Below are 27,259 nucleotides of genomic sequence, written 5' to 3' on the forward strand. Positions count from 1 at the left end.
GAACTATCTTTCAAGCTGGTTCTCGGCCAAACAAAAATACGGCCGAGATGAAAATCTTCACAATCACGCTTTAATTTTCTAGTTTTTATCTGCTCCAATTTATTACTGTATAAAGCTAACTGTCTATTCATGGCTTGCACCTTTGAGTTACAAAACTCAGTTTGATAATTAGCAGTAAGTAATTTATATTGTTCCTCTACCTTCACAAGGAGCTCCGCTTCAATCGGTGCAAAGTAGTCCAGCAGCAACTGGATATATCTGTTTCCAAAATCAATGTTCAGCTGTTGCCATTGACAAAGTAATTCTGGATGGCTATCCCCGTAAGTCGGCATGCACAGAACCCGCATGCCACGAGGGATAACCTTAAAATGTATGCAGGCTTGTAGATGCCTTCTCTGCCAGACGAGCCTATGCAGGCGATAAAGATCATTTTCCAGATTTCTCAAACTTCCAAAAAATTCATATAAATTCTCACTAGTATTGGACGGACTAGTATGGGCATCACCATTAATGTCCATTTGCAATAGCGGATTCTCTTTCTGATAAAACAGACAGTTCCAATTTTCATTTGCCATCGTACTTACTGGATTGTAGTCTAATTCAATATTCGGTATTTCCATCGTGTGTTGATCAGCTAAGCACAAAAAAAGGAATACCAATAGCAAAAGACAAAAGCCGATCATCCAAAGGTTCCTTGCATCAAAGGTAGAAGAACTGAAGATCAAGTTTTGCTTGAAACCACCACGAGGAGCAAAATTTAAATATTTTTATTAATAAAAACAAGCGCTTTCACGCAACAAGATGCGCTTCATCAGGTTACAAATTTTACTAAAATTTCAGCTATTTTTATAGTAAAAAAGACATTGCCAATTATTCAATCAATTAGCAAATAAATCAAATGCAATTAAGATAGTTTATCAAAATCACGCTGATGTGCATACATTCAGTAATGAAGACTTGTATATACAGATTAAAATACTTTTAAAATACAAATAATTCTCATTATATAAATCATATATATTCATATGGGTCAATAGTATGCATTATGCCTATAATTGGTACAATCAAACTATTACTTATAGTTCTCAAGGAAGTTATGCCCATATTTGGGAAAGGATCCCTTTTTAGTCGCTTGTCATTGCACATAGCATTTTAAATTCAACGAAAAAACAGAGCAAAATACACGCTTTCCCGTTTCTCATATCAGTCATAGAACTATAAAGCCCATATGACACTATAACATTTAAAAGCATAACATATCTGTGAGGCAACAATGTGAACCATGGCCACCCGCCTAAAGTACACAAATACCGCATTTTTTTTTTTTTTTTTTTTAATAGGAAATGACAATTCACTAACATTACATGATAAGATCGTAAACATTACTTATTATATAGGAGATCTCTATTACAGTACCTTCCTGTCTGGCATCTACCCATAATTTTTGGTTGTAAAAGCTACAAACAGGTACTTAATTCAATAATAAATATAACATTATTTTGACTTCTGTTGCATTATTTTGCAACTCTCTAAAGGGCAATTCTTGCATCATAATCTAAAACTGCTTATAAATTATAAATAATATATATCAAAATAACAACAACATTCAACAGTAATTTGTCCAAACTTTGAAAAACTACAACATATCTTACAGTTTCTCTTATACTCTTAAAGAAGGAGACAATTTGTTTTTAACAGAAGAAAGATTCTGGATTTATGTATGCAACAGTCTCAGTAGTATCCAAAAGATGCCTGTTATGTTCTCCAGCACAACATTCATTAATTTCAGAGCACCCCTTCACTTTGAATTACAGTCATATTTGCATCCAACTTTCAAAATATCTCATTCCTTGAGTTAAATCTAAGGCTTGGATAATAATTCAGGAAGACCAACATTTCCCCCCCAACTAAAAACAACCGTTAACAATTACAAATGCATTATTTCTATTTATTGAGCTAATTGCAACCTTTGCATTTCATCAATGTCATACATTCACAGCTACACAGAAAAATGTTATTCTTTGTTAAAAAAATGTCATTGCACTTTGGGTCACTCTTAGCAGTTATTTTTTTTTTCAGTCATATAACGATCCTTTAAATGTCTCCTCAGTTTATTAAACAAAGAAATTCCTCTTCCTGCCCAAAAAGGCAAATGGAAAGATCAACTATCTTCTTGCAGGATGTTCTTCTTAATTCCTATTATAAGTACAGACAAAAACATTATCTTAGGATGTTTCATTTTAAAAGGCAGCAATGCTATACAAATAAATCTATATATTTGGTACACTATACACCAAAATATACACCAAAATTATATACATTGCTTTGAGTAGAGGAAAATTGTTGAAATCAGTAAGTCTTCAATATCTTATTTTATTAATCCAGTTCTTTAAAAGTCAAGCCCAGAGCTGTGGATGCAGAAATATTATACTTACAGGTAAATCAACAATATCCCAGGTGTCCAGCCATCTAAAAAAATTCAGGCAAAACAGTTAGCATCTTGGGTCAGTCTTCAATGACAGAAACTTGCAGCCTTAACTAGAAACAAACTTTCTGGATTACTTCTTTTCTGATTCACTTGAAAACTGCATTCTCCCTTTCTAACATTTTTCACTTAAAGACAGGGTCAGTGTCCACGTTTCCATTCTCAGCTGCACCATAGTGCTTGGAAAGATTTCCACTGCAACTCTTGCCATGCAGAGTGAGCTCTCACTTCCATTATTCAGCAGTGGATGGAGTTCAGCTTCTGCATCCTCAGAAGCATAAGTTGTAACTGTTCCACAGCAGACTTCACTCAAAAGCAGACTGTATACACCAATTTAAATTTAAACCTCTATCCTTCACAGCTTCATTGTATTACAGAAAGTTGTTCTCATTTGCCCTTTTCTAGAAGAATAACCGTGATAGTGCCACACTGCTACTTCTGACATTTATTTATTGTTTTCTAGAAGACCGCAGATTTGGCAAATTCCTTTTTTAAGTCCATGGGTATGGAAGCATACCAACAGGAGTCTAGGAAACTTCATCTGGAGTGACTGAGAAAGAAAACCCTGTGGACTCTGTCAATTCTTATCTCTTCTCTCAGCAAAGTCCATTCTACCCACATATCTTTCATGACAGCCACACAATTCACCACCTTGTTCTTTTCAGGATTACCTATGAATCATAGATTTTTATGCCTGTTAGTATCTTCTACATTGACAATTTCAGTCACCAGCAGCTCCAATACTGATTCTGAAATGATAATTCTTTGTTAAACCTTATTCATGCCTCTTTCAAATCCAGCAGCTGGTCAGAATGAAAACTCAAAGCTGTTTCAAATTATTCCATTCATTTATCTGACTGATTAATGTAGTCCAATAATCTAATGTGAATCTTATGTGGAACCAACATTATTGACTCAAATCTGTCTTCACCCATGCTGCCCATTGTCTTTTTAGACACCATTAGTTTCAAGACAATCAACCTTAGTCTTAGATAAAGCCTGACTTTCTTGTAACTTCAAATTGCTAAAAATAACCTTTCTTGATTGGTTTCAATAATATAAGCAGAAATGAATAAACTGAAGATACCACTGGAGTCTTGGAGTCTCAGAAATGAATTTATATAGACAGTTTCACCTCTATACCATTAAAATTATATTATAGCTTCTACTTATGAAGATAATTTTGAAAAAAAATGACCTATCTATGTGGAAGAAGTTAATTCTTGATGTTCAAAGAGGGTCCAAGCACCAAGCACTCCTTTTAATCTTATATGCTACCAGTGAACTCTTAGCTGTCCCCCCAGATTTGATATTTGTTAGGCTGCATTATCAGACTTTGGAACTTTTTTTGGGGGGGGGGGACAAACTGCAGCTTGCATGAAACTTGATTGCTCTTCCACATTCAGAAAGGGGTATGGAAGTTTCAAATTTTAAGTGTTATGCTAAAGCTGCATTGTTAAGTCTGTTATATCTCCTAAACAGAAGTTATTTATAAAGCTATTTGGAAAAAATATATATATTTAATAGCCCTTTAGGGGCAAAGGTTCCAAGTAACAGTGTAACAATAAAGCAGAATATTAAATCAAGTTAGCACTCTCAGATCACTTTCACTTTGACAAGGGAAGTTCAATCACAATCAGGAAAGCAAAGGAAGAATACCAAAGGCATGGCCTAATACAGCTGAAGCATTTCATGGAGTGCAGTTCCAGAATAGTAGGACTGCATAGCTTTCTGGCTCTGGGCCCTAGCAGCTTATTTTTTTTGCAAAATCCTGATATTGCAGGCTGTTTTTTGGATATCAGTGCTTTCTCCTGAACCTTTCTTTATGTCTGGAACTTGGGGTACTGGTATGACATTATTACAAAGATGGCCCTCAAACTGAAGGTGTTCAATATGGAGGAAAATTGTAGGTGGCCTTTTATTTAGTGGGTGTTGCAAGAATGGAGAAGATCACCTAGTAGAAAAGCAAATAAGGTCAACATATAAGCTATTATCTGTAAGAGCTTTGATAACTAGGAAATATAAGTTAATGTAAGAGAGTGAGAGACTTGTTAAGCTGGCAGATGACACCTGATCTAAAAATTCATCAGTTACCAAGATAGTCTACCAAGTCCAGAATATACTGATTATTTGGCTGGTAGTGTTCAGTTTAGTATGTTTATGTACCAGCTAGATTGAACTGTATGTACCAGGGGTCCCCAGCTACTTCTACAGATGTAAGAATGGTTGTCTGGGTGACATAAAACATGTCTTCTGTAACTATGACAACTTAAATCAATTTAAGGTAGTTATCCAACGGTTTCTTGACAGGGTTTGATCTTCACAACTTCAGTTAACTCCTACTTTAATGCCATTTCTGATTACTGAAAAGCTAGGGGAGGGAAAATTCTGGATGTTTTCCTTTTGGAGGTTAAAAAACTGATTACATGCAGATGGAAGCAGGTTACTTCTCTTAAAATACAGAAACCCTATATTTGAAGAAGGAGACTTATGATTTAGAAATTCAAGCACACAGTCCTGGATCTAAAAGTCAGGTGATTGGAAAATGTTCTCATGTGACAAACATATTTAAAAGTTAACGTATAGACTTTTATTTTTCTTGATGGACGTTTTGTTATTCATGTTCAGAGTTAACAATGGCTGAAGAATTTAATGGCGATTTGGGGTATTTGCCTTTTTACTCTGTTTTCTTAGGAAAACATTTCTGAAAAGGTATGGACAAATCACATGCACTATAATATGTCTGGCAGTTATTTGATTAGATGTTATACTGCATGGGCATTTCAGTGAGTTTTTTGTTAATTTTATAATATGATCTCTATCAAAAAATTCTGACTTCAACATGTGTGGCATATGCCTTGCGTGATGCTGATTCAAATAAAGTGTTTTTTAAGTGACAATTTTAATTTTGGAAGGAGAGCAATCTCTGCTTAAGCACACCTCCCATGTTCCCTGTCCTCAGGTTGGCACTTTGTAATATCCCTTCATACATATATATGAATTATACATATACATGTTTAAAATGGCTTGTGAGTATTATCAGTTCAGTCACTTCCTTGTAAGAAATGCAAACGAGTGACACCATGATAAACAGTCATATCAAGGCAATGTAAAATTCAGTAGCAGACATTCCTAAATACAAGATGAATTTAATCGTAAACTCCATAACTGCATGTCTATTAGAGAAGATTGCTCCTCTTTCAAAGTTCAATTACCTGAGCAATCTCACACAATCCTTCTGTGTTACCACAGCCATTCTTATATTTGTTGGAAACATTAAATAACATAAATATATACCGATAATGTCTTATCACAACATCTGTGACATACACTATGTAAGTTAAACCACTGTGTACATTATGTGATTCTAACCTATATACTTCAATACCTTTACTTTCATTTATTTCTTTTATTTAATATTTTCTTGACAGGATTAGTCTCCCTAGGCCAGTGGCTTCCTTTTAAAGGATGTGTGATGTGGTTATTCTCACTGACTAGTGGAAATTTGACCATGGCACCAAAGAAATTCTCCTATTTAAAATGTAATACATCAAATGGATTCTGGGACAAATTATAATGTTGAAATTTGAAAGCTAAAAGTCTTAAAATTTGATTCATGTGTTTTATAAAGAAATGTCAGCAAATGAAAATAAAAGTTACCTTGGCTGGATGGACAATATGGCAGAAAAGATGCCATGATTTATTTTGTAAGAAATGCGACAATAATAAGGACATGGATCACATAGCTTGAGAGTTGGTCTTTTAGGTATCCTATCATCTATACAACACCAGATATGTTAAGTATAAGTGAAGTGAACTTGTGAAGTAATCTATTTTGGAAAGATGTAACATGGAAAGAATTTGGAAGGCTGAATAAAGTGTCACTACTCTTTTTAATAAGTACTGTGGGATAATTTCCCAACAACTGAGACAGTTGGGATATTGGTTTAACACCTCATCCAAAGGAGCACCCCCCCTGATGTTGTAATGTATTGTCAGCAATGGAAACAAATCCAAGCAACTAATATAGGAATACCACCCACAGTCTTCTGATCTCCCAGCATCAAAAGCAAGTATCCTATTGGTTGAGCCACTGGCTATGATGTGCTACAGTAGTTCTGCTTTATTATTTCCTTTTGTTATATCATACCTAGCAGCTACCTACTTAATCTTCACTCAATGCATTATACTAAATAAGCTTTTACTTGCTACTTTTCTATCACTTAATCTATTGTTTTACTGCATTGGTTATTTGTAACACTAGTATACGGCTGAAGCTGCCCAGCTAAGCTCAATCCACTACCCCATTCAACAGTTTTCAATTAAATAAATAGAGAAATAAATCTTACTAATAGTGGGTTGGTGGTAAATAAATACCACTAATAGCATAAATGAGTCAGGTAAGCAGATGGAATGTGTCAGAAGCAAATAAATGGCAGACAGTCAAGAGCAGATATCAATCAGTGATGGATACAGTAATATTAACTTACAGTGAAAGTAAGTTTTTCCTCCCACCTCTTACAATTACTTTCTATTTTTTATTAAAGTTAAATTGAATTACATAATAAGAATTTAGCAGAAAGAAAAAGAACACGGGAAGTAGCTGCAGCTATCCACATAAAATCAGTTACAATATTAATTTCTCTGTAACTATCCCCTATGCACCACACACTGCTGTTTTTGGCATCACTGTAGTACATATCTGGTCTGTTACACTGACCGGCAGCTGATATAACTATTGTATATCAACCTCCTGCACTACACAGCACTCCCTCTGACTTCACTATAACATCATAGCAACCCAGCTATAAATCTCCTGAATGTCTTTTATAGAGTGGAGGGCATGTTAACATCTACTAGTGATCAGTGATGAGAGCTGCCATTAACAGTAACAGCATTACTTGCACCAGGATGTTTACATTGGCTGGGATATATGGGCTATACAGGTATTGCTTCCCATTTATGACTACTTCACTTTCAAGGTGGCTTCAGATACAGCATGATTAAAGCTCAGGTGAAGTCTGAGTTTGGAAATTATAACTTTGTATTCAAGCAGACATTCACCTGCAATTATCTGGTTACAATACATATGAAAACATAGCTCAGGCTCACAAGTGAAACACATGAAAGCTACTGATCGATTGATTGATTTTGAGTAGTTTACATGTTACTACCAGTATTGTTATAATGCTGATCACTATGTGGTAAAAGGGCAGCATTAAATAAGTCAGCTGAAGTGTAGGATACAGGCACTACATGACAAAGTCACATCTTTGATGTGCTTAAAGAAAAAAAAATCCTTTGTGAAGGATTGTAACAGATTGTTTTACAAGATACTATTGCATCAGTTGAAAATGTCAGGCAATAAGTGAAGCCATCACCAGTGACAGAGAAGATAATACCCTGACTATTAGCCAGGTGACCTGAGTTTGATTAGTGGCTCTTGCAGCTGACAGCAGTGGCAGGGAGAGATGGTATTGCACATCCTTGGGGGGGTGGGGGCAGAGAAGGATGTGCATAGCCACAATGTGTTGGAGAAGGGATATCACTGCAGTGGGCAGTCTGACTGTGTTCTTTTGGCTGACTGTACTATTGCTTGGTAGTAGCCCACGTCAGTGAACTCAGGAGTGTACACTCGAAGGGGGGGGCATAGTCAGTCCTACTCTGATGCAAGTACCCACCCCCCTGGTCAGAAAACTTGTTAGAGAGTTACACAAATACTCTCATTGTTGGGATGCCGGAAGAAGCACAAACTCCACACAATCTGCCTGAATGATGGCCCCTCCAAATAGCTCTTATCCTTGCAGACCTGATGGCTCACTTCCACTAGGGAATGAATGGGGCTGAAAGGCTTGATGGTTTGCAGGTAAATGGGGTTAAAAAGCACCTAGAAAAAAAATTCAAGCAAAAACAATTCATGAAAAATATTAGTTTACTTTGAAAAAGTCTGTTTTCAGAGGGGGATCCAAGTGGGAAAGCCACCCCCACATTATATGACTTAAGTAATGTTTTAGAAACAGAAAAATCCATCATAAGTAGTTATATTGATATCTTCATTTGAGATAAAACAGCACAGAACACAAGTAAAATAAGAAGACTTTGCATATACAATACCTTTTTCTAATAAATAATACAGACAACTGGATACATTTTCTTTGATATAAAACATTAAGATATAACAAGCTGATTTGGTAAATACCATTCATATAACTTAAGCACAATGCATTATTTTAATATATACTAACATTCCATAGTATAAGAAGTGCATTCTGTAAGTTGAACATGAGTAACTCAAGCATGCAGTTTGTGTATAAGGAAAACATCTTTCACACCAATGTAACTGTGTGAAGACACACGTTTTAACTTTATACACTTGGACGGAATGCCAAGTATAAGTGGAAAGAGATCTGAAAGTTGAAATTTATGATCAGCTGTACATCTTAGAGCTGTGATATCTACATTTGCCCAGTTACTCCTCCAACAGCGACCATTTATAGAAATGTGCAGCTGTGTTGTGAGTAGGATATATAAAGGTAAGAGAGCTAAATGATACTGCAGTCTATATACAGGTTCATAGATTCATAGCAAGTTAATAGGCTAATGGCCCTAGGGCCCTTACAAGTCAAGACAAATCCAAACCTTGTTCTGGGTCTAGAGATATGGCCTACGTTATAAGCAGATCTAAATCAGCACCAACTGCCCATATCCAAGAAGGGGACAGGTGAAACCCCCGGGATGAATTTGCAGTTTCCTATTCAATCATCCAAGCTATGCTTAAAAAGAGCTAACAAAGGGCTCTTTCTAACCTGTATTGGAAGTTTATTCCAGGGGAGAGGCAACCTCTGGGAGGCATATGTGTCTTTCCAGCAAGTTCTGTTGATGTCACATGCTAGGTTAGTGTCCCTAGAGTGAGTAAATCATGTACCATTTGACTTACAAATGTGCAGCATTTCCATTACGGCAGGATCAGAGGTTGTTCTGTTTGCGAGGCACAGGTCACCTCTGAGTAGTCTATATGATACAGAGTATAGTGACAGTGATTTCAGTGAGTCCCTGTAAGACATGTGCTGAAAACCCTGAATTTTCTTTGTGAGAAACCTTTGAGGTCTGTCCATTTGCTGTAGGTGCCTGTTTAGGTACATACCAAAGGAAGCACTGCACTCAATTATTGGCCTGATAAGGGAAGAGTTCAAGGGGATTATAACCTATTTTGTTCTGGAAGCTATGTCCTTGCTTATGAAGTGAGCAACGTAGAAGGTCTTCCTTACGAAATGGAGAAATGGTGATCAAAATAAGGTTGCTGTCAACCTGTGTGCCCAAATCTCATACCACTGATTTAGAGCTTAGGGTATTACTATTAATATGGTAATCTGCAGAGACATCACTTTTGACAAAGGGGATAATAATACATTTTTTTGCATTGAGTTTAAGACCATGACTTTAGCACCAATCATTGGTTTGCGTAAGTCCTTCTTGTAGAATGCTGACATCATTTGGGGACTCAGTGACTGCTCCCAGTGTGCCGTCATCAGCAAACTTTGTCAGCCACAGAACTTTTGTTTTTGCCTGTACTTCTGAGAAGTAAATTCCAAACAATAGGGGCCCCCTGGCACCGATCCTGTGGAACACCACTGGTAATGGGTCTGCTGATGGAGGTGGAGTCCCCTGTTTTGACTGTATATGTTCTGTTGGTGGGCCAGTTTGCAACCTACCTGACAGTATATGGGTTGACCCCCAGCTGGGTTTTTCAATGATGCCTGAGTGCAAGATTACGTCAAAGGCCTTGGCCAAGTCCAGGTAAGCTGTATGCACAGATTTCCCTTCGTCCAGGGCTTTGGTGACAGTCTCGAAGAAGTCCAACAAATTCAACAGGCAGGATCTCCCTTTAACAAAACTAAACTGGGTTGGGTCAAGTGTTTGAAAGTCTCCTATATCCTTGCTGAAAAGCTTGGTGAATAGTATCTTATGAATAAGTGCTGGTTGTATGCACTTTGTTTTTTTGTATGGCATCATGTATATGTTTTGCAAGCTGAGGTAGTGCTGAGTGCTGAATGGCTTGTTTGTTGTGAATTTTGCTATCCTGTTGTAGAGCTACAACAGTATAGTTTGGTAAAGTTTTTGCTTCAGTTTCCCATGGCAGAGATTCTATACAACACTTGTTGGCAACAGTAATGGTTCAGTTATTTCCTTTCTTACTGTTGTTAGTAGGCCACGCTTTAACCTGTATGGAGCTCCAGTCTTTTTCTGGAGGTCTGTTGTAATATTTCTAGTATGCTGTTTGCAGAAGAGGTTACTATCAATAGTTATTCCAAGATATTTTCAGAGTTGTACAACTTCAGTTTTGGAAGTGAATCCCAAAAAGAAGGTTGGATGTTACCCTTTTACTTGTCAAGGAGGAAAATTACCTTAGGTTTCTTTTTAATTAATAAAGTACGAAGAAAATGGAATAATACTGCCAAAAGTCACCAAAACCAAACAAAAGCAGTATCCACGATAGAAGGCACCAACCAGTAATTTTTGATACAGAGTTGTCCAATTTTATTTCGAACACACACAGATAAACATTGTTCAAAAATTACTGGTTAGTGCCTTCTATCGTGGATACTGCTTTTGTTCTTTTTAATTAAGATTAGGTGGTTTTCATTAAGTCAGGTTTGTAATGTAGGCATTAAATATACAAGAAACCGAGATTCTCATGAAATTCGGGAAATACACCTGTGATTTTCAAGTGCAATTTTTGGTCATTACCATGATTCCATTGTAATATTTTAAGTGTGTGTGTGTGTGTGTGTGTGTGTGTGTGTGTGTGTGTGTGTGTGTGTGTGTGTAAGTAAAATATCACAGTTAGGAATGGCAGGTTAGTTATCTCATTCAGGCTCAAACCATGTACCTTCAGTACAGAACCCTAAAGTCTGAATCCTCTACAACAGCTGCCAAACTGTCATCAGCAAAGACTGTGGAATTTTAGTGGAATTTTAAAGAATGTTGAGTTTCTGTTCATTTAAAAACAATGCTGAGCTTCTGTTCATTTTCAAAACCTGTTGAGCTTCTCTGCATTTTCATGGAATGTTGAGTTTCAAGGTAAGTTTACTGTTCTGTTGTTTTCAATGTGTAACTGTTTTGTTTAGCAAATGGCCATCATCAGTGTTTGTGCTATAAATTTTAAAAGCAGTGTTAATAGCATACTTTCCCTTGGTGCAGAAGGCTGTGGGTTCTGCACCCACACCATGTACATAGATTGCTGATATTCAAGTGCCTTCTTTAAGTGGTGAATAGGGTGTAGCACTCCTGAGTATGTCTTCCTTTGGATGAGATGCCTAGTAACTATGAACCTGTTGCCAGTTTGTTTGAGAGCTATTCTTTACTGCAATACTACCAGCTTACCATTTTTTTAATGCAACATGAGCAGTTTATTCTTCAATTGCAGCAGGCACTGAATTTGTACGTGAAACACTAAAATGTAAAGCTTATTGCCAGCAGCAACCTCTTCATTAGCTATAGATCTCTTTAATATGTAATTACTCAGATGACTTTTACTTCTGCAGAGATTTTTGTATATGGCTGATACTGTGGATTGTAATGACTGAAGTTTGAGTTACTTTTTGTGGTTGAAATGTTCTGCAATGGGTAGCTTTGCCCTTACTGGTTCATACATTTTGTTTTGTTGTATACTGGAAAAATGTTCAAACCTACAAATTTAAGGCACACTTAAACAAGTGGTGCTTTATTTTTGTTGTTTGTCTTTTTGGCTTTTCCCGGTTAGGGGTTGCCACAGCAGAACTCCGGTCCACTAATGATTAGCAGTAGATTTATATGGTGCTGAGTTGCCAGCCTGACGCCCAACCTTCAGCAAAGGCACACCCATTCACACATGTCTTTCGGAGGCCACTCAACCACGGGGAGGACATGCAGACTCCACACAGAAGGCACTCCAGCTGAGAATTGAACAGGAGAACCTCTTACTGTGAGGCAACAACGCTACCGCTGCACCACCGCGGATTCCTAAACAAGTAGTGCTGTATTTTACAAGGAATATAATTTAATATTATACAAGGAATATAATTCAATACAATTAGGTTGGTGCAAAGAACATGTGCATGTACTCATGGTCCTAAAAATGTATGCAAGGGGCCTATGGTTTGAAAACAGCTCAAAGGTAAACTTAATCTGCCAATGGCCAGATGTATTTTCTTTAATTGTGAGTTTCTATGCCATTTCAAAGAGTGCGAGTTTCTAGGACAGAGAAGCTTACTGTTCATGCTAAGTCTGTTCTCATTGTAAGGCTGCATTGTTTTGTTTAGCAAATGGCTATCACTGTTTGTGCTACAGAATTTGAAATAAAAGTTTTAAATATCTCTAATCGCTGTAGCAGTAAAAAAGAAAATAGTGTGCATAATGGCAGGTTTGTACAGTGTTTATGGCAATGGGGGTGGCTGATCCATTACCCTTTTCAGGGCTGCACTTAACCATGATCTGGCTCTGACCCCCAAGATCTCACAACAGTAAGGTAAAGAACTCTTGTATTTTCTCACCACAAAATGTTAGCAGCACAAGTCCAAAACATAGCATAGGTAAAACAATGTGCTCCCCCATACCCCCGCATATTTAAATATATTAACTCCAAGAATGCACATCAGTGGAGGAAAGAAAAACTTTCTTACCCCTCTGTTCAGTGAAAAAACACTTGCTCAAACAAGCCATCTTAAAAATGTACTCGGTAAAATGCCTTTCAATGGAATTCACTAATCCTTTACAGGTAGCAAATATCAAAGACATACACACTGTTGTAAATGAGTGCACTGACCTGTAGTGCCAAATTCTATGAAAATCATATGTTTTTGAAAACTTAAACATGCAAAATGTCAGCTTTCTAGTATTTTTCCAGAAAAATGGAAAACCAGTGTCTCATTATTATTCAATGGCAGCTGTCCTTCACCACACTTACGATCTTTAAAAGCAATATTCCTAAATCAGTATAACCTGCAAACAGTCTCACTCTGGTGCTTCTAAAATCAGATACTCTCTCGGAAAATTCAGGTTTCTTCTTTCACACTGCAGAGCAATGAAATAAATTGTTCCCTACATTCTAAAATGTTCCCCTCATTCTGCTATCAATTATCATCTAAGACAACTACTGGGTCAAAAATCCTGCACAGTGTACTTAATCTGTACTTCTTCTACTTCCCTTTCCTTATCATTAATCCCTGCATACTTTCCTTTTAAATACAATATATCATTATTATACAATGTTTCTTTATCCCTTCTACAGACCCGCTACCATACTGTGTACAGTCAATGTATTTTCTGCACTGCTTTGAATGTAATATCTATAACTGCTAAGTTTCTCTCTGGCATACTAGCAACTCATTCTTCCACATGCACATCCAGACTGACAATCCATGTGTATTATCTACACTATATATCTTTTATCAACTTACTCCACCCTCTTACACTTTTCTCTTTCAAGTAATACAACTTTCTCTTTCTGCTACCGTCTCATAGTCACATTACCTAACACCTTGGTACAGGTAGTACTCCTATCATTTCTCTCTCTTATGTGCCGCTTCATTTCACTTTGGCCCACCTCGCTCTCGCTCTCTATCCTTCTTCTTATTCGATCTTGATTAATACCATATATGTTAATAACTGATATCCATCATATTGATCACTGCTGCAGTAGCTTTAGCTATACAGGATATATACTACCAAGGATATAACATTCGTCCAGGTTGCAAAGCTTCAGGGTACCTTTCATGCACCCAAGCAATCAGGCAGTTAGAGTGGTGCTAACTAAAAGACAAGTTTGGATGCCAACCCCTTCAGAGTTTTATTGCTGCCGAACAGTACACTCCTCTGAGGCTTTCCAGGATTGGCAGTCTGATTGTGCTGTTCATTGACTGGACAGAAAAGTTCCCATTCAGAAAAAAATAATCCATTAAATAATTTTGCTTATTATTATACTTTCCTCTTCAAGAAAGTTATTTTAAAGCTAAGAGTTTCTATTTTAATGGACTGTAACAAGACTGTACTGTACTTTTAAATAAAGGCATTCATTTTTCCTGTCAGTTTAAAACTTATTTAAAGTAACTAAAAACATTTTATATGGAGAAATTCTGTTTATTTTACTTTGTAAGGCTAGTATAGTGTTTTGAAGTGCTCTTCACTGTGTTTGTCTTGGAAAAACGGGACTTATAAACACTTTTTTTTTTATTTTTACTGACATCTGCAGCTTGTTTTCCTTGGAAAAGAGGCACCGTTTTTGGCTTAACCATGGAGTAAACTGTCATTTCCATGGTCAGTCCTTCTTCCAGCAACAAAAGAGAAAAAAGTTAAGCAGGCAGCCTTTCCCACCACAGCAGACTAGCAATTTGTATCAACCACAGGTGGGTGACTCTGCCATTTTTGTACCTCACACCAGAAAAAGAAATATAACCTGGTGATAACTTCAGTGGAAGTAAAAAAATGTAAAAGAAGTAAAAATAAAATCCACTGGATCCATGTAAGCACAAATACAAGGCTAAAAAAAATCCAATATTTATTGTGCAAGCTTCGTCATGCCTAAAGAAGCTTGCACAATAAATACTGGATTTTTTATTTTTAGCCTTGTATTTGTGCTTACCTGGATCTAGTGGATTTTATTTTTACTACTTCTTTTACCTCAGACCACTCATCTTTTACCTTGAATTCCTCTGTTGTAGCACCTCCTGCCACAATGGACTGGAGGTTAGCCACATCCTCTGCAGCTGTTGGGGTCCCCTCAATGGGCAAGGCAGAGCCACTACTGCTGCTCCTAGGAGAGGGAACAACACTGTTGTCCCCACTTTTCCTTTAAAAGAGAAGCAGAAAACTAAGCAAGTATCCACTCCTCCTCAAATTTCCTTACGCAGGAGTAGTTTACTGTGTCTGGCGCGAGGCGTAATTCAGGATATTGATTCTTCTTTTAAGGTAGTTTCTGGTAAAAGAAAGAGAGAAACTTATTTTTCTGAAAAGATTCAAGATTGTGAAGGAGGATAAATGACCACTACAGGTTTTCTCCTTAGATTTCTGATTCAGACTCAGAGGAGAATTCGGTTTCTGATTCTCCCTCTGGGGGCCTCTCTTTCTCTTAGACTATTTCCTGAATATGACAATGTTTTCAGTCAGTGAACTCAGTCCCTCAGAAACTACTAGGAGCTGTTACAAAAATAATTTCCAGAACCTGCACCCATTCCTCCAATTTTGTCTGCCTTGAATGAATAAAATATTGTAAAAGAAAAGAATAATCAAAAGCGGTATCTACAAAATTCAAGCAGAACTTAAATCAACTTATATGATAAAAATCACATTAGCAACAGATATTTTGCAGTATTTGACAAACACTAGGCAGGATTTTTGCCAGGTCGAAAATTTAACAGTTCACAGATAGCAAAATTTGATACATCTCTGATGATTGGTAATGCTAGGAGTATTAATAATAAAGTTTTTTTTTTTATTGGAAAATTTGCTACATTCCCACAAGATTGATGTTGTTATTGTTTGTGAAATATGGTTAAAGAACAATGACTGGAAACCAGTTCTGTCAGGGTATAAATGTTTTTACTGTAACAGACATCCTAACAAAAAAATCAGATGGAGGTGTTATGACAGGGATTAAAGATAGTTATGAGACCTGACCTATGATTATATTATAGACTATGTAACTGTGACAATAAAGACAACCCTGGAACATATAACAATTGCTGGAGTGTATAGACACCAAAGTCAAGTGCAGATAACCTAGAGGAATTCATAGATTTCTTGCATGAAGCACAGGAGGGAAGAACAATATTAGCCAGGGACTTAAATTTACCAGAAACAGACTAGAATAATATTGATTCAACAATGTTTAGTGAGGAAATTATTCACAATGTATATTCAGGAACAGCAATTACTTCAGATTGTAAAAAACCTACCAGGGGATGAAACATACTAGATATTGTTTTTGTTCCTAAATAAATTGCTGTAAGTCAAGTTTTACCACTATTTATGTGTAGTGATCATGGGGTTATAAAGGTTAATTTGTTGCTAGATAATTCTGCCAAACTGAAATCTAAGCCAATGCACAGAAGGTTAATTACAGTTTATATGGAAGCAAAACAGTCTCTATACCAGAAGAATGCAAAGTTCCTGTAATCACGTCTGCACAGGTAAAAAACACACTCTCCAAAGCCAAGAAAACAGCATCCATGGGACCCGACAACATCCCAGGCTGCGTTCTACATGAACTACAGAACGAACTGGCACTGCACCTAAGTACCATGTTCAATCATAGCCTCACCTCAGGCTTTGTGCCTGCTGAATGGTGCACAGTGACGGTTATCCCACTCCACAATGGGGGAGCCACCACGGACCCCGGGAACTACCGCCCCATTAGCCTGATGAGCCTGGTCTGTAAGGCCATGGAACGTATCATCATAGAACTTATAAACAAAGACATTGGTAATCTCCAAACTCTGGACCCCATCCAGTTCGGGTTTGTAAAAGGCAGATCATGTCTCCTAAACCTGATAGACTTCTTTGAAGCAGTCACCAAAGCAGCAGACAAGGGTAACGTGGTTCAAGCAGCCTAAATAGATCTTGCCAAGGCTTTCGACACCATCCCCCACTCTGGAATTATAGATAAACTCATTAAAGTAGGTATAAATCCCTATGTCACAAGATGGGTTGCCAACTGGCTCACTGACAGAACCTACACTGTGAAAGTAGCAGACTCCAAATCCATCTTCAGACCAGTGACAAGTGGAGTACCTCAGAGTTCAGTCCTGGGTCCTCTCCTGTTTGGTATCTACCTCTCTGAAGTACAGGCTAACACAGAAGGTCTTTGGCTAATGAAGTTCGCAGATGACTGCAAACTAGGAGCCATAATCGAAACTCCTAATGATGTCGACATCCTACAAAAGGGCCTCACTGAGACAGATGCCTGGTGTCAAAGCCATGGCCTCAAGCTCAATGCCAAAAAGTGCACTGTCATCCCCTTTGGTAAAAACTTTGTACCCATGAACTACAACATAGGCGGTAGTATACTTAACACCAAAAGTGTGATGAGACCTTGGGACACAGGTGGACAGCAGTCTCTCCTTTGATAAGCACATCACCACAGTAGTCAGGAAATCCTTCTACCCTCATCACAAAAGGTTTCTCGCCCAGAAAAAAAGAGGTCATTGTTCCCCTCTACTCATCACTCATTAGACCCATTATAGAGTACAATGCCCCTTTTGGTATGTACCTCACAAGACATCTACAACAACTGGAAAGGCCGCAGAAATACCTCACAAAAAGGATTACTGGCCTCAAACAGATGCCCTACGCAGACTGTCTCAAAAAACTCCAGCTTTACTCCGTCGCATATCGCCTACACAGAGGTGATCTCTGCCTAACATACAAAGCTATGTCAAACCCAGAGCTGTTGGACATGCTCCACTTAAAGAAATCCCAATCCCTCTGAGCTACACACTCTAGGGACATAAACCTTGTCACCACAATAAACAGAACATGCTGGAGGGATAGATTCCTGTCCCAGAGACTTCCCATACTCTGGAATAAACTACCTATCTATATCAAACAAAGCTCCTCATTAGCACTTTTCAAGAAAAATCTTGAAGATTGGATGGGAAATAGGAAATTCACCCCGGGGATCACCTCTGTGGCTCTGCTCGACAGTGGCACAGGAAAATAATTTTCTTGGGTGGCAAAAGCCAGGGTACCTTTTTGGCTGGGCTTGTATAGGCCCCAGGGCTGAATTCCTAGTACCTACCCATGAACCTATGAACTATATAAAACTAACTGGAATGAGGTGTTCAGAGGAAAAACTGCATATGCAATGTGGAAAGTTTTGAAAGAGAAATTGCTTGAGTTCAAAAAATTAAAAAAAAATGTTTAACATCAGGATCTAGGCATAAACATCAGGGGGATATATTTCCATAAGTACAAGATATCTGATTAAGGTAAAAGACAAAAAATATAAGAAATGGAAGACAGGTCAAACTACAACTTTGAAAACTGAAATAAATAAGCTGGACAAACAAATTAAGCATAGTGTGAGACAAGATCAAGAAAAATTTGAAGAAAATTTATATAAACATATTGAGCATAATAGGAAACCTTTTTATAGATACATAAGATGTGGAAGGAGTAAAGACATATAAACTGATAAACTGTGTGCAGATTCTTAAATGTATTCTTAGACACAACAGATTAGAGATATATTTACAAAATCTTATGCAAAACAGTTTGGCTCCACAAAAGGGGTGATAAGTTGTCCGAGTGACATCCAGTTAACTCCAGATACTGGAATCAAATTATATTATATTGAAAAAGAACTGCACAAACTGGATCCAAACAAAGCGCAGGGAGGAGACGGAATTAGTAACAATGACCTGAGAACACTTCAGCAAGAACTTACACTACCAGTATATCTATTATTCACTAGGTCATATAAATATGAGGAGATTCCTCGAGATTGGAGACATGCGCGTATTAAGCCTTTCTTTAAGGGAAAGGGGAGTAGGACAAACCCAGAATCATACAGACCCTTAAGTCTGCTTTCATGTTGTGGAAAAATAATGGAGAAGGTAATACTGGATGAGTTATTGTCAGAACCGGATGGGGTGGGACTTGAAACCATATATCAGCATGCATATGTTGAAAATAGATCCATTACCACCTGTAATGTGATGCTCTATAAAAAATATAATAACAGCCATGAATGAAAAATTGAGCTGTGATGTAATTTTTATAGATTTAACTTCAGCATTTGACAGGATCATACCCAAAACACTATCAATAAATTAGTACAACTAGGTATTGATGTACTCTTGATAAGATGGATAGCTGCATGGCTTACAAATAGGACACAGCAAGTATCATGCAGCAACTGGACACGTGAAATCCTTGGTTACAGTCAGGGTGTCTCACAGGGCTCTGTCCTAGACCTTTACTTGTTTAGATTGCATCTTTCAGCCCTAACTTTTTCATCTGAGGTGTTCTACACTCTATATGCAGATGACCTGAAACTGGGTAAACTGATTACATGTGTTACTAATAAGGCATATCAGCAAAATAACTTGACTAAATTGACCATTTGGGCACAGGAAAATAATATGCTGATAAATGCATCATAAACTAAACATATGCGATTTGGGAGACATAAATTGAAAGGTGAATATTTAATACAGCACACAGTGATTGAAACTGTAGACTCATTTAAGGACCTGGGTATATGCTTAGATTCAGCTATGCATTTTTCTAATCATGTCAACCAATTGGTTAATGATACTTATAGAACTGTAGGTGGTATAAAAAGATTTATAAAGTCTAGGAAATCAAAAATAATGAAGTCATTGTTTGTTAGTTACATTAGACCCAAACTTGAGTATGGAATAACAATACGGAATCCCTATAAGAAAACAAGCATGAGTAAACTGGAAAGAGTACAGTGGAAATAAACCAAGGGCATCCACAGATGTAAAAATGTAAGTTATTATGAAAGACTAAAATATCGGAACTTGTACAGTGTATCTTAAAGATATCTAAGAGTATATCTTATTCAGGTATATAGAGCATTTAGAGACAACTACCTCTGGGAATTTTTGAGGTTATTAAAAAGTACTACAGAATCATCAGACAACCTATATAGAAGATTCTATAGGAATGAGAAGTGTACTAATTGGTTCTCTGACAGAGTAGCCGATGCATGGAACAGACTACCAAATTACATTAAAGCAAGTATTAGCTTCGATATTTTTAAAAACAGCCTAGACACTTATTATGGGAGCAAGTGTTTTGGTATATTAGCAAGCTAGAAGGGCATTAATGCCTGTGCTTGAAATATTTGTATGTATGCATGTATGTATGTATGTATTTCTGGGTTTTTCTACACAGACTTCAGTCACTCTGAAGGAATACAGGATTTGGAGTCTCATGGCATCTATGATTTTCATGATAGCAAGACTGCACATGAAAAAGATACAGTGGTATCTAAAGTGTCTTTCGTCCCAACACCAACACCCATTGTCTTTTCAAGTCCCTGAGCTGGGGTTTGTCAGAAGACAAATCAAACAACAGATATTGCTAAACCCAAGTCTTCTCTTTTCACTCTCTGTTCCAAAGCAATCAGTCACCACAGACACCTCGGACTTTGCTTGGGAAGCGGCTGCAGAAGGGATAAAAGCACAAGGTGTGGTGGACATGAAGGACAGATGCAAGCACTGATCAAGGCACTCAACTCTCTGAATCATCTTTGGTCCCCAGGACCTCTTCATACCACAGTCGTGTGGTACACCAACAAGCAAGGGAGAACCAGGTTGTGTCCTCTTTACTGGCTATAGTTTCACATCACAATCTCACTTTACAGGCATCCCACATTCCATCAGAGCAAAACTGTGTAACAGACAAGGTGAGCAAGACAAGGGCAGACCCTCAAGAATGAAAACTAGATTGGGGGTCTTCCAAGATTTGATCCCTCTATGGGGAGCTCCACAAGTAGACATTTGTGCCTCCTCTCTGAACAATCAGTTAGCAAGATTTTGCTCTAAGGACTCTTTGCAAGTAGGTCTGGAAGACAGATGCCTTTTCTTTTCTGTTCCTTGGACAAGAATGTTCCTGTATGCTTTTCCACCCTTTCCACAAATATCCAGGTATTTCTGAAGATTCAGAAGGAATCTCCCAAGATCAGTGAAATGATTCCCTTCAGGCCCAGGCAATCATGGCTCTCCCTTCTTTTGGAAATGGCCGGGGTAATTATCATAAGCTTCCTCACAGACTGGATCTACTCACACAAGAACATGGGTGTTTGATACAACACGACGCCTACCAAATTAAACTGACTGCCTGGATGATCAGGTCTGAATTTGTTTTAGCACCTGTTTACTGAGGATGTGCAGCAGGTATTAATGGAGGCAAGAAAACCTGCTAATAGAAAATCATATATTACCAAATGGAAAAAGGTTTTCTTGTAGGTGTCAACAACATAACCAGCACCCATTCATGTCTATTTGTTCTCTGATTTTACAATATTTGTATGAATTACTATCCAATGGCCTTTCTTACTCCTCTATCAAGGTTCATTTATCGGCCATTTCAGCATGTTTGCCCATGGATCCTACTTTTCAATGCAATCTCATGTCAAAATGTTTATGAAAGAGGTCCCTTGGCATCTCAATTTTGTGTTGGGAAGCTAACACTTGCTCCATTTGAACTAGCTAATCTGCCTGACTTGAGGTTCTTAACATGTAAAACAGTTCTACAGATTGCCCTGACCTCTGCAAGAACAGTATTTGAGTTAAAAGCACTAATGGTGACCCAACCCTATCTCATTTTCAACAGGGACTGGGTTTCTTTGAGACCTAATCCTTCTTTTATGCATAAAGTAGTATCCGAGTTTACTTTAAACCAAACTATTCCTCTCCCCATTTTCTTTCCAATGAGGGAGAAAGGATACTCTGTAACTTGGATGTCCACAAACAACTTAGGTAATATCTTGACAGAACTAAATTTTTCAGATTTTCGGATCAGTTGTTCATTTCTTGCGAAGGTAAGAAGAAGGGACAACCTGTGTCAAAACAGACTTTTTCAAAATGGTTGTCAGCAATAACCTTTTGTTATACTCACCTCCAAGCAGGAACAAGGCCCAGTTTACCAGGGCTGTGGTTTCATCTATAGCTTTTTGCAAAGTGTTGGATCCCAGAGGTATTCTAGAAGCAGCAATGTGGTCCTCTGTATATACTTTTACAAAGCATTATAAGCTTGATTCCTTTTCTAAGTCCAAATCAGGCTTTACAAAGACCATTCTCTAGGGACTCCTAGACACTTCTCCTTCGGCCTCATTCAATAAATCTACTTAGCTAAGGTAATGTACCTATAGCTAAGGCTACTGTAGCAGTGATTAATATGATGAAAATAGTACAGTTGTGTAAGCAAATTTACCATAACAGTAGATCTTCGGATGATCATTACTGCAGTAGCCTCTCCCTCCCTCCATTCCAAAGACATGCACCTGGAGCATTTCTACCTGGGCCTCTGCTGAAAATGGACTTTATCCCAGTCAGACTTTCCCAGCAAACAAATGTTAAATAAAAATAAATAAATCCCCTTTATTTTGGGGTGCGTTGTTTATGCCTGGGTGTGGTTGTCTATTTTTTGTTGTTCCTAACATTGGCCTTTCAAGGCTCAGGCTCCCTCTGTATGTTGGCAGGAAAGCTCTGAAAGGCTTTGTGCCAATCCATGTATTTTAGTCTGTTTAGCTGAAGCTGCCTGACAGCTTGAATATTTGGAAGGTGTCCTAAAGCTTTGGTAGCTGGCCAGATGCCATACCTCTCGAATATCGGGATTTTCACAGAATATCTAGATTTTTGCCTCATATATTTATTTGGTCTGTTCCTCATAAAATTTGTGGTCTCCTGCCAAATCAATGAGAACTGAAGTCACTAAATAATGACATGCATTGTATCGACTTCATATCCTTCAGAAAATGTATGCAAACACAAATCCTGCTATTCTTGCAACTTCCTAAGATTATATGAGCAGTATTTAAAATCTGCCCCTATTTGTGTGCCTGCCTTTGTTAGCCCATCACTCTAGGCTTTGTCCAGATTTATTGCGGTAAGAGGTTGAGAGGCATGTTATGGTTGTTATAACCTTCACAAGATATAACCCATACAGCTAAGGCTACTGCAGCAGTGGTCATTCAAACATTTACTGTTATGGTAAATTTACTTACACAACTGTACTTTTTAACGTTAATTGCCATACACATACACCTCAATCTAAAATTCCAGTAATATAAAGAATGACAAGAAGTTTGGGTTTCAGGCTTCATACCCTTCAGAAAGTTCATGTTAAATGCAAAAACTGTTATTCTATCAACTTTCTAAGTTTGTAAGAGCTATATATAAAAATTACTGCCCCTGTTTTTGGGTCTTTATCCCAATTTTATTTATGGTTCGTCCAGATTTATTGCTCTACGAGGTTGACAAGCATGAAATCATGAAAGCATTCCACCTCGTAGGCGTGTACGTCATAAATGGGCAGAAGAACGCATGGGTGGGCGGGGAAATGGGAGGAGAGGCAGGGTTGAATGATATACAAGGGGTGTGGCTTTGGTCTGTTTTTTGCCACATAGAAAGGTGGCACTATACTAGACGCTTGATTTTTATCTACAGTTTCTATCAGCGTTATGTGTAGTTGCCCCTAGCAATGGGCCCACGAACACTCAGTGTTGAATCCACCAGTTAAAGCTCTTCGGCTTCTGGTCATGCTATTACGCTGGCTTGTGCCCTGTGTGCCCTCTCTCTGCATATGAAAACCGAACAATATTGTGTTGTTACTATACAAATTGCTCTTAGAAATGTCTGGATTACTGCCACCCCAAAAAAGGCACACACCTGTAGTAAATGAGAACTCATAATGTCCCAAGTTCCGCTGACCGGACATTTCTATTAGACATATTCAGTGGTTAAATAAAATATTCTCTGTTGTATTGCTGAAGAAAAGATACAAATAAAAGTGGTTCAGTGCAATGAGTAATTACCGTTAAGTTTTACCCTAAACTGTTCAGTTGTAATAAAGATTACATCTTCTAGGAGTAAGCAGTAAAACAAAAGCGATGATTATTCGGGATTAGTCTTCCAACACATCGCTGTCAGAATGGTTAATTAATCAGTGAACTCTCGTTTCTATTTAACTCATTACCTAGTGTACTCCTTTACTATGCTTTAAACATACCTTAAAGTGTGGTTTAACGGGTATTTTCTTTCAACGCCATCTCTCCAGATGTACACCCCAAGTTACATAGTGCCATTGCCATGGCAAACCTGTAGCTGTCATCCGAAACACGGGAGGACGGAAGATAACTGACCTTTTCCTACTGGCTTTGCATCACGGCCTGCTATGTTGGTTGTGCTAGCTTTCTTGCAGCATCTGTTAGATTCATGTGCAAAGAAAAGGTAGAAATGAAATGCTAAGTGTAGTGTTTACTCCTTGGCGAACCGTATAGACGTAAAAATAATTTCAGTCATGCACTAGATAAGACTGTTTCCCATTGCGGATGCAGGAAAATTCGTAGCCAACGCGTTAAACGCGTTGTAGGAGACAGCAAACTAAACTGCTGAAGTCACTGGTACTAACGAAGGTTGTCAATGCAAGCTTACATTGCTGCGGTTTCATAGCAGGGAAAATGCTTCTGTCTGCCACTACCCCATCACATGGCGTTCCGCCCAGACTAACCCCCCCCCCAAATACACACACACGATTTGTTTCTTTGTTGCATGTTTTTTTGTAAATAATAAAGATGTTCCCTTAACCATTTCCATGGGTAGCTATGCAGACTTGGAACCATTAAAATTTGCATTTTAAAGAAACCAAACTCAACAAAACGTCCCGTTCTTGCATTTAATAGGAAACAAATATTTGATTTCTCGGGGCAGCCGAGTATACGTGTTACACCTAACAGATCAGGAGCAATACTCGACACCTTATGAGAAAGCTTTCCATGTAATGATTGCATAGCATAACAAATTTCGGAATTCTGAACATGAGGTTGGCAGCCAGTCCTTGACAGTATAGTTTGCATACCTCTCAACTGTCCTTGATTTTGACTAAAATTTTAGCTCTGTCCCTCTTAATCCCTCCTAAAACTAGTGACTTTTGGAGGAAAGGTGGTGAATTACACTTAATGAATAATGACAATAATTAAGAGTTATAGACTTCTTTTACTTCAGAAAATGTGTATTAATTCATATGATCTGATTCTGTCAATGTTTCAAGTTAATAGCACTAATATTTTAAAAGTGTCCCTGATTTTTTCATGAGTTGTCCCTGAGTCTGTTGAAATTTGTCCCCAATTGGTTGAGAGGTCTGATAGATAGGGTTACCACCTGTCCCTTTTTGGGGCAGTACCTTTTTGGACAGTTGTGTCCTGCGAAAAAAAACTAAAAATGGCAAATGTCTTGAGATTTAGGACAAAAACTATTTTATATTGCATAAAATAGTTAGTATCCAAATCACTTAAATGTTATATGAAATAGCATAAGCACCTCAAATGCTACAAGAATAAGCTGTTATTTTAGCAAAAAAAGTGAAGCTCTGTCCTTTGAACTGGCCGTGGGTATGTTTTATCCTGCAAAATTTCATGGTTCTACAAAAAATGTCCCACTTTGGACATTTGAAAAGGTGGCAACCCGAATGTAGGGTTACCACGTGTCCCACTTTGTGAGGGACAGTCCCTCTTTGGGCAGTTGTGTCCTGCAAAAAAAAAAAAAAAAAATTGTAAAAATGGCAAATGTCTTGAGATTTTAGGGCAAAATTATTTCCTATATTTTATGTAATAGCTGCATAAAACAGTTATTCTGTATCTGAAACACCTAAATGTTATAAGAAACAGAATAAGCAACTAAAATGCTACAAGAATAAGATTGTATTTAGGCAAACAAGTGAAGTTCTGTCCTTTGTACTGGCTGTGGGTTTGTTTTGGCTTACAAAATCTGACGTTTGTACCAAAAATGTCCCACTTTGGGCATTTGAAAAGGTGGCAACCCTAGATGTACATATGTCTCTACTGTTAGAGAACAGGTTTACTATGGCAGAAGTAAAGGATTTGAGAAACAATGCCAATGGAGATTGTAAAACTAGAAGGTGGAACAAAAATCTCCACAGGTTTAGGAGGTGAAACTATACTGATAAGGAAAGCACCCTGTTGAGAAAATAATCAGATGACGTGAAACTGTGCTCCAAACATTTACTGTCCTATCAAGCCAATCAACAGCAAAAAAATAATCTTTAAATGTCCTTTGCTGTTGTGTTTCTGTTTCTTTTTTTCACTACTGAACATGAAGTCCCCATACCTCCATGGATTTTCATAGGGTGGTGGTCCTCTCTCTTCCCATGACCTAAATAAATCAACGAGGTGAATCAGTGATCTGGTAGTTTGTGTGTGCGTGTGTGTGTGTGTGTGTGTGTGTGTGTGTGTGTGTGTGTGTGTGTGTGTGTGTGTGTGTGTGTGGAATTTGTCCATGTGTTCTGGGATGGACTGACACCATTGTTGCCTCACAGCAAGAGGTTCTCCTATTCGATTCTCGGCTGGTGTGCCTTCTGTGTGAAGTCTGCATGTCCTCCCCGCGGTCGAGTGGCCTCCGAAAGACATGGGTGAATGGGCATGTCTTTGCTGAAGATTGGGCATCGGGCTGGCAGTTCGGCACCATAAAAATTGACTGCCAATCATTAGTGGACCGGAGTTCCTCTGTGGCGACCCCTAACCGGGAAAAGCCAAAAGGACAAATAGTGTTTTTGGCTAGAAATGGTCATGAGTGATGTTAAAACTCAGTTCCTGTTGTTTGGTCAACAAGTGCAGAATACCACATCTGTTTGTAAAGCCACAAAATAGTACATACACATCTCCATTACCTTATAATCCAGTGTTTCATAATATAATTTATTCACTCTCTGCACATGTTCCTTTCTACACTGAATTGGAAGCAATGGCCATACTACTTTCAAACATTCATGTTTTAAATGTTAGAACATGTCATAAATGTGACAAAAATATCTGATTTACCAACACCTATATATATATATATATATATATATATATATATATATATATATATATATATATAGCTGTAGTGCTGTGTGACTTGATGTACTCTCTGTCTGCATTTGATTTTGGATTGGAGTTATTCCCTTAAGGTTTGGTAACTTCCATTTTGTATCCTTACTCTTATATTTTGTTTTGTTTTGTTTTAGCTTTTTGTTATTTTTGAGTTT

The 27,259-nt window shown here is 37.8% G+C and overlaps 1 long non-coding RNA gene across 1 annotated transcript; it reads right to left on the reverse strand.

Moving 5' to 3' along the window:
* Positions 1-1,920: 1,920 nt before the first annotated feature.
* On the reverse strand, positions 1,921-24,663 carry LOC122803788. Its single transcript, XR_006365150.1, has 2 exons — positions 24,224-24,663; positions 1,921-2,196 (listed from the first exon to the last, which is right to left on the reverse strand). It is a non-coding gene; the product is annotated as an uncharacterized LOC122803788 (long non-coding RNA).
* Positions 24,664-27,259: the final 2,596 nt, after the last annotated feature.

Source organism: Protopterus annectens, chromosome 1.part1 (assembly GCF_019279795.1).
Source record: "Protopterus annectens isolate FY-2018-M chromosome 1.part1, PAN1.0, whole genome shotgun sequence".
NCBI classification, from domain to species: Eukaryota; Metazoa; Chordata; order Ceratodontiformes; family Protopteridae; genus Protopterus; species Protopterus annectens.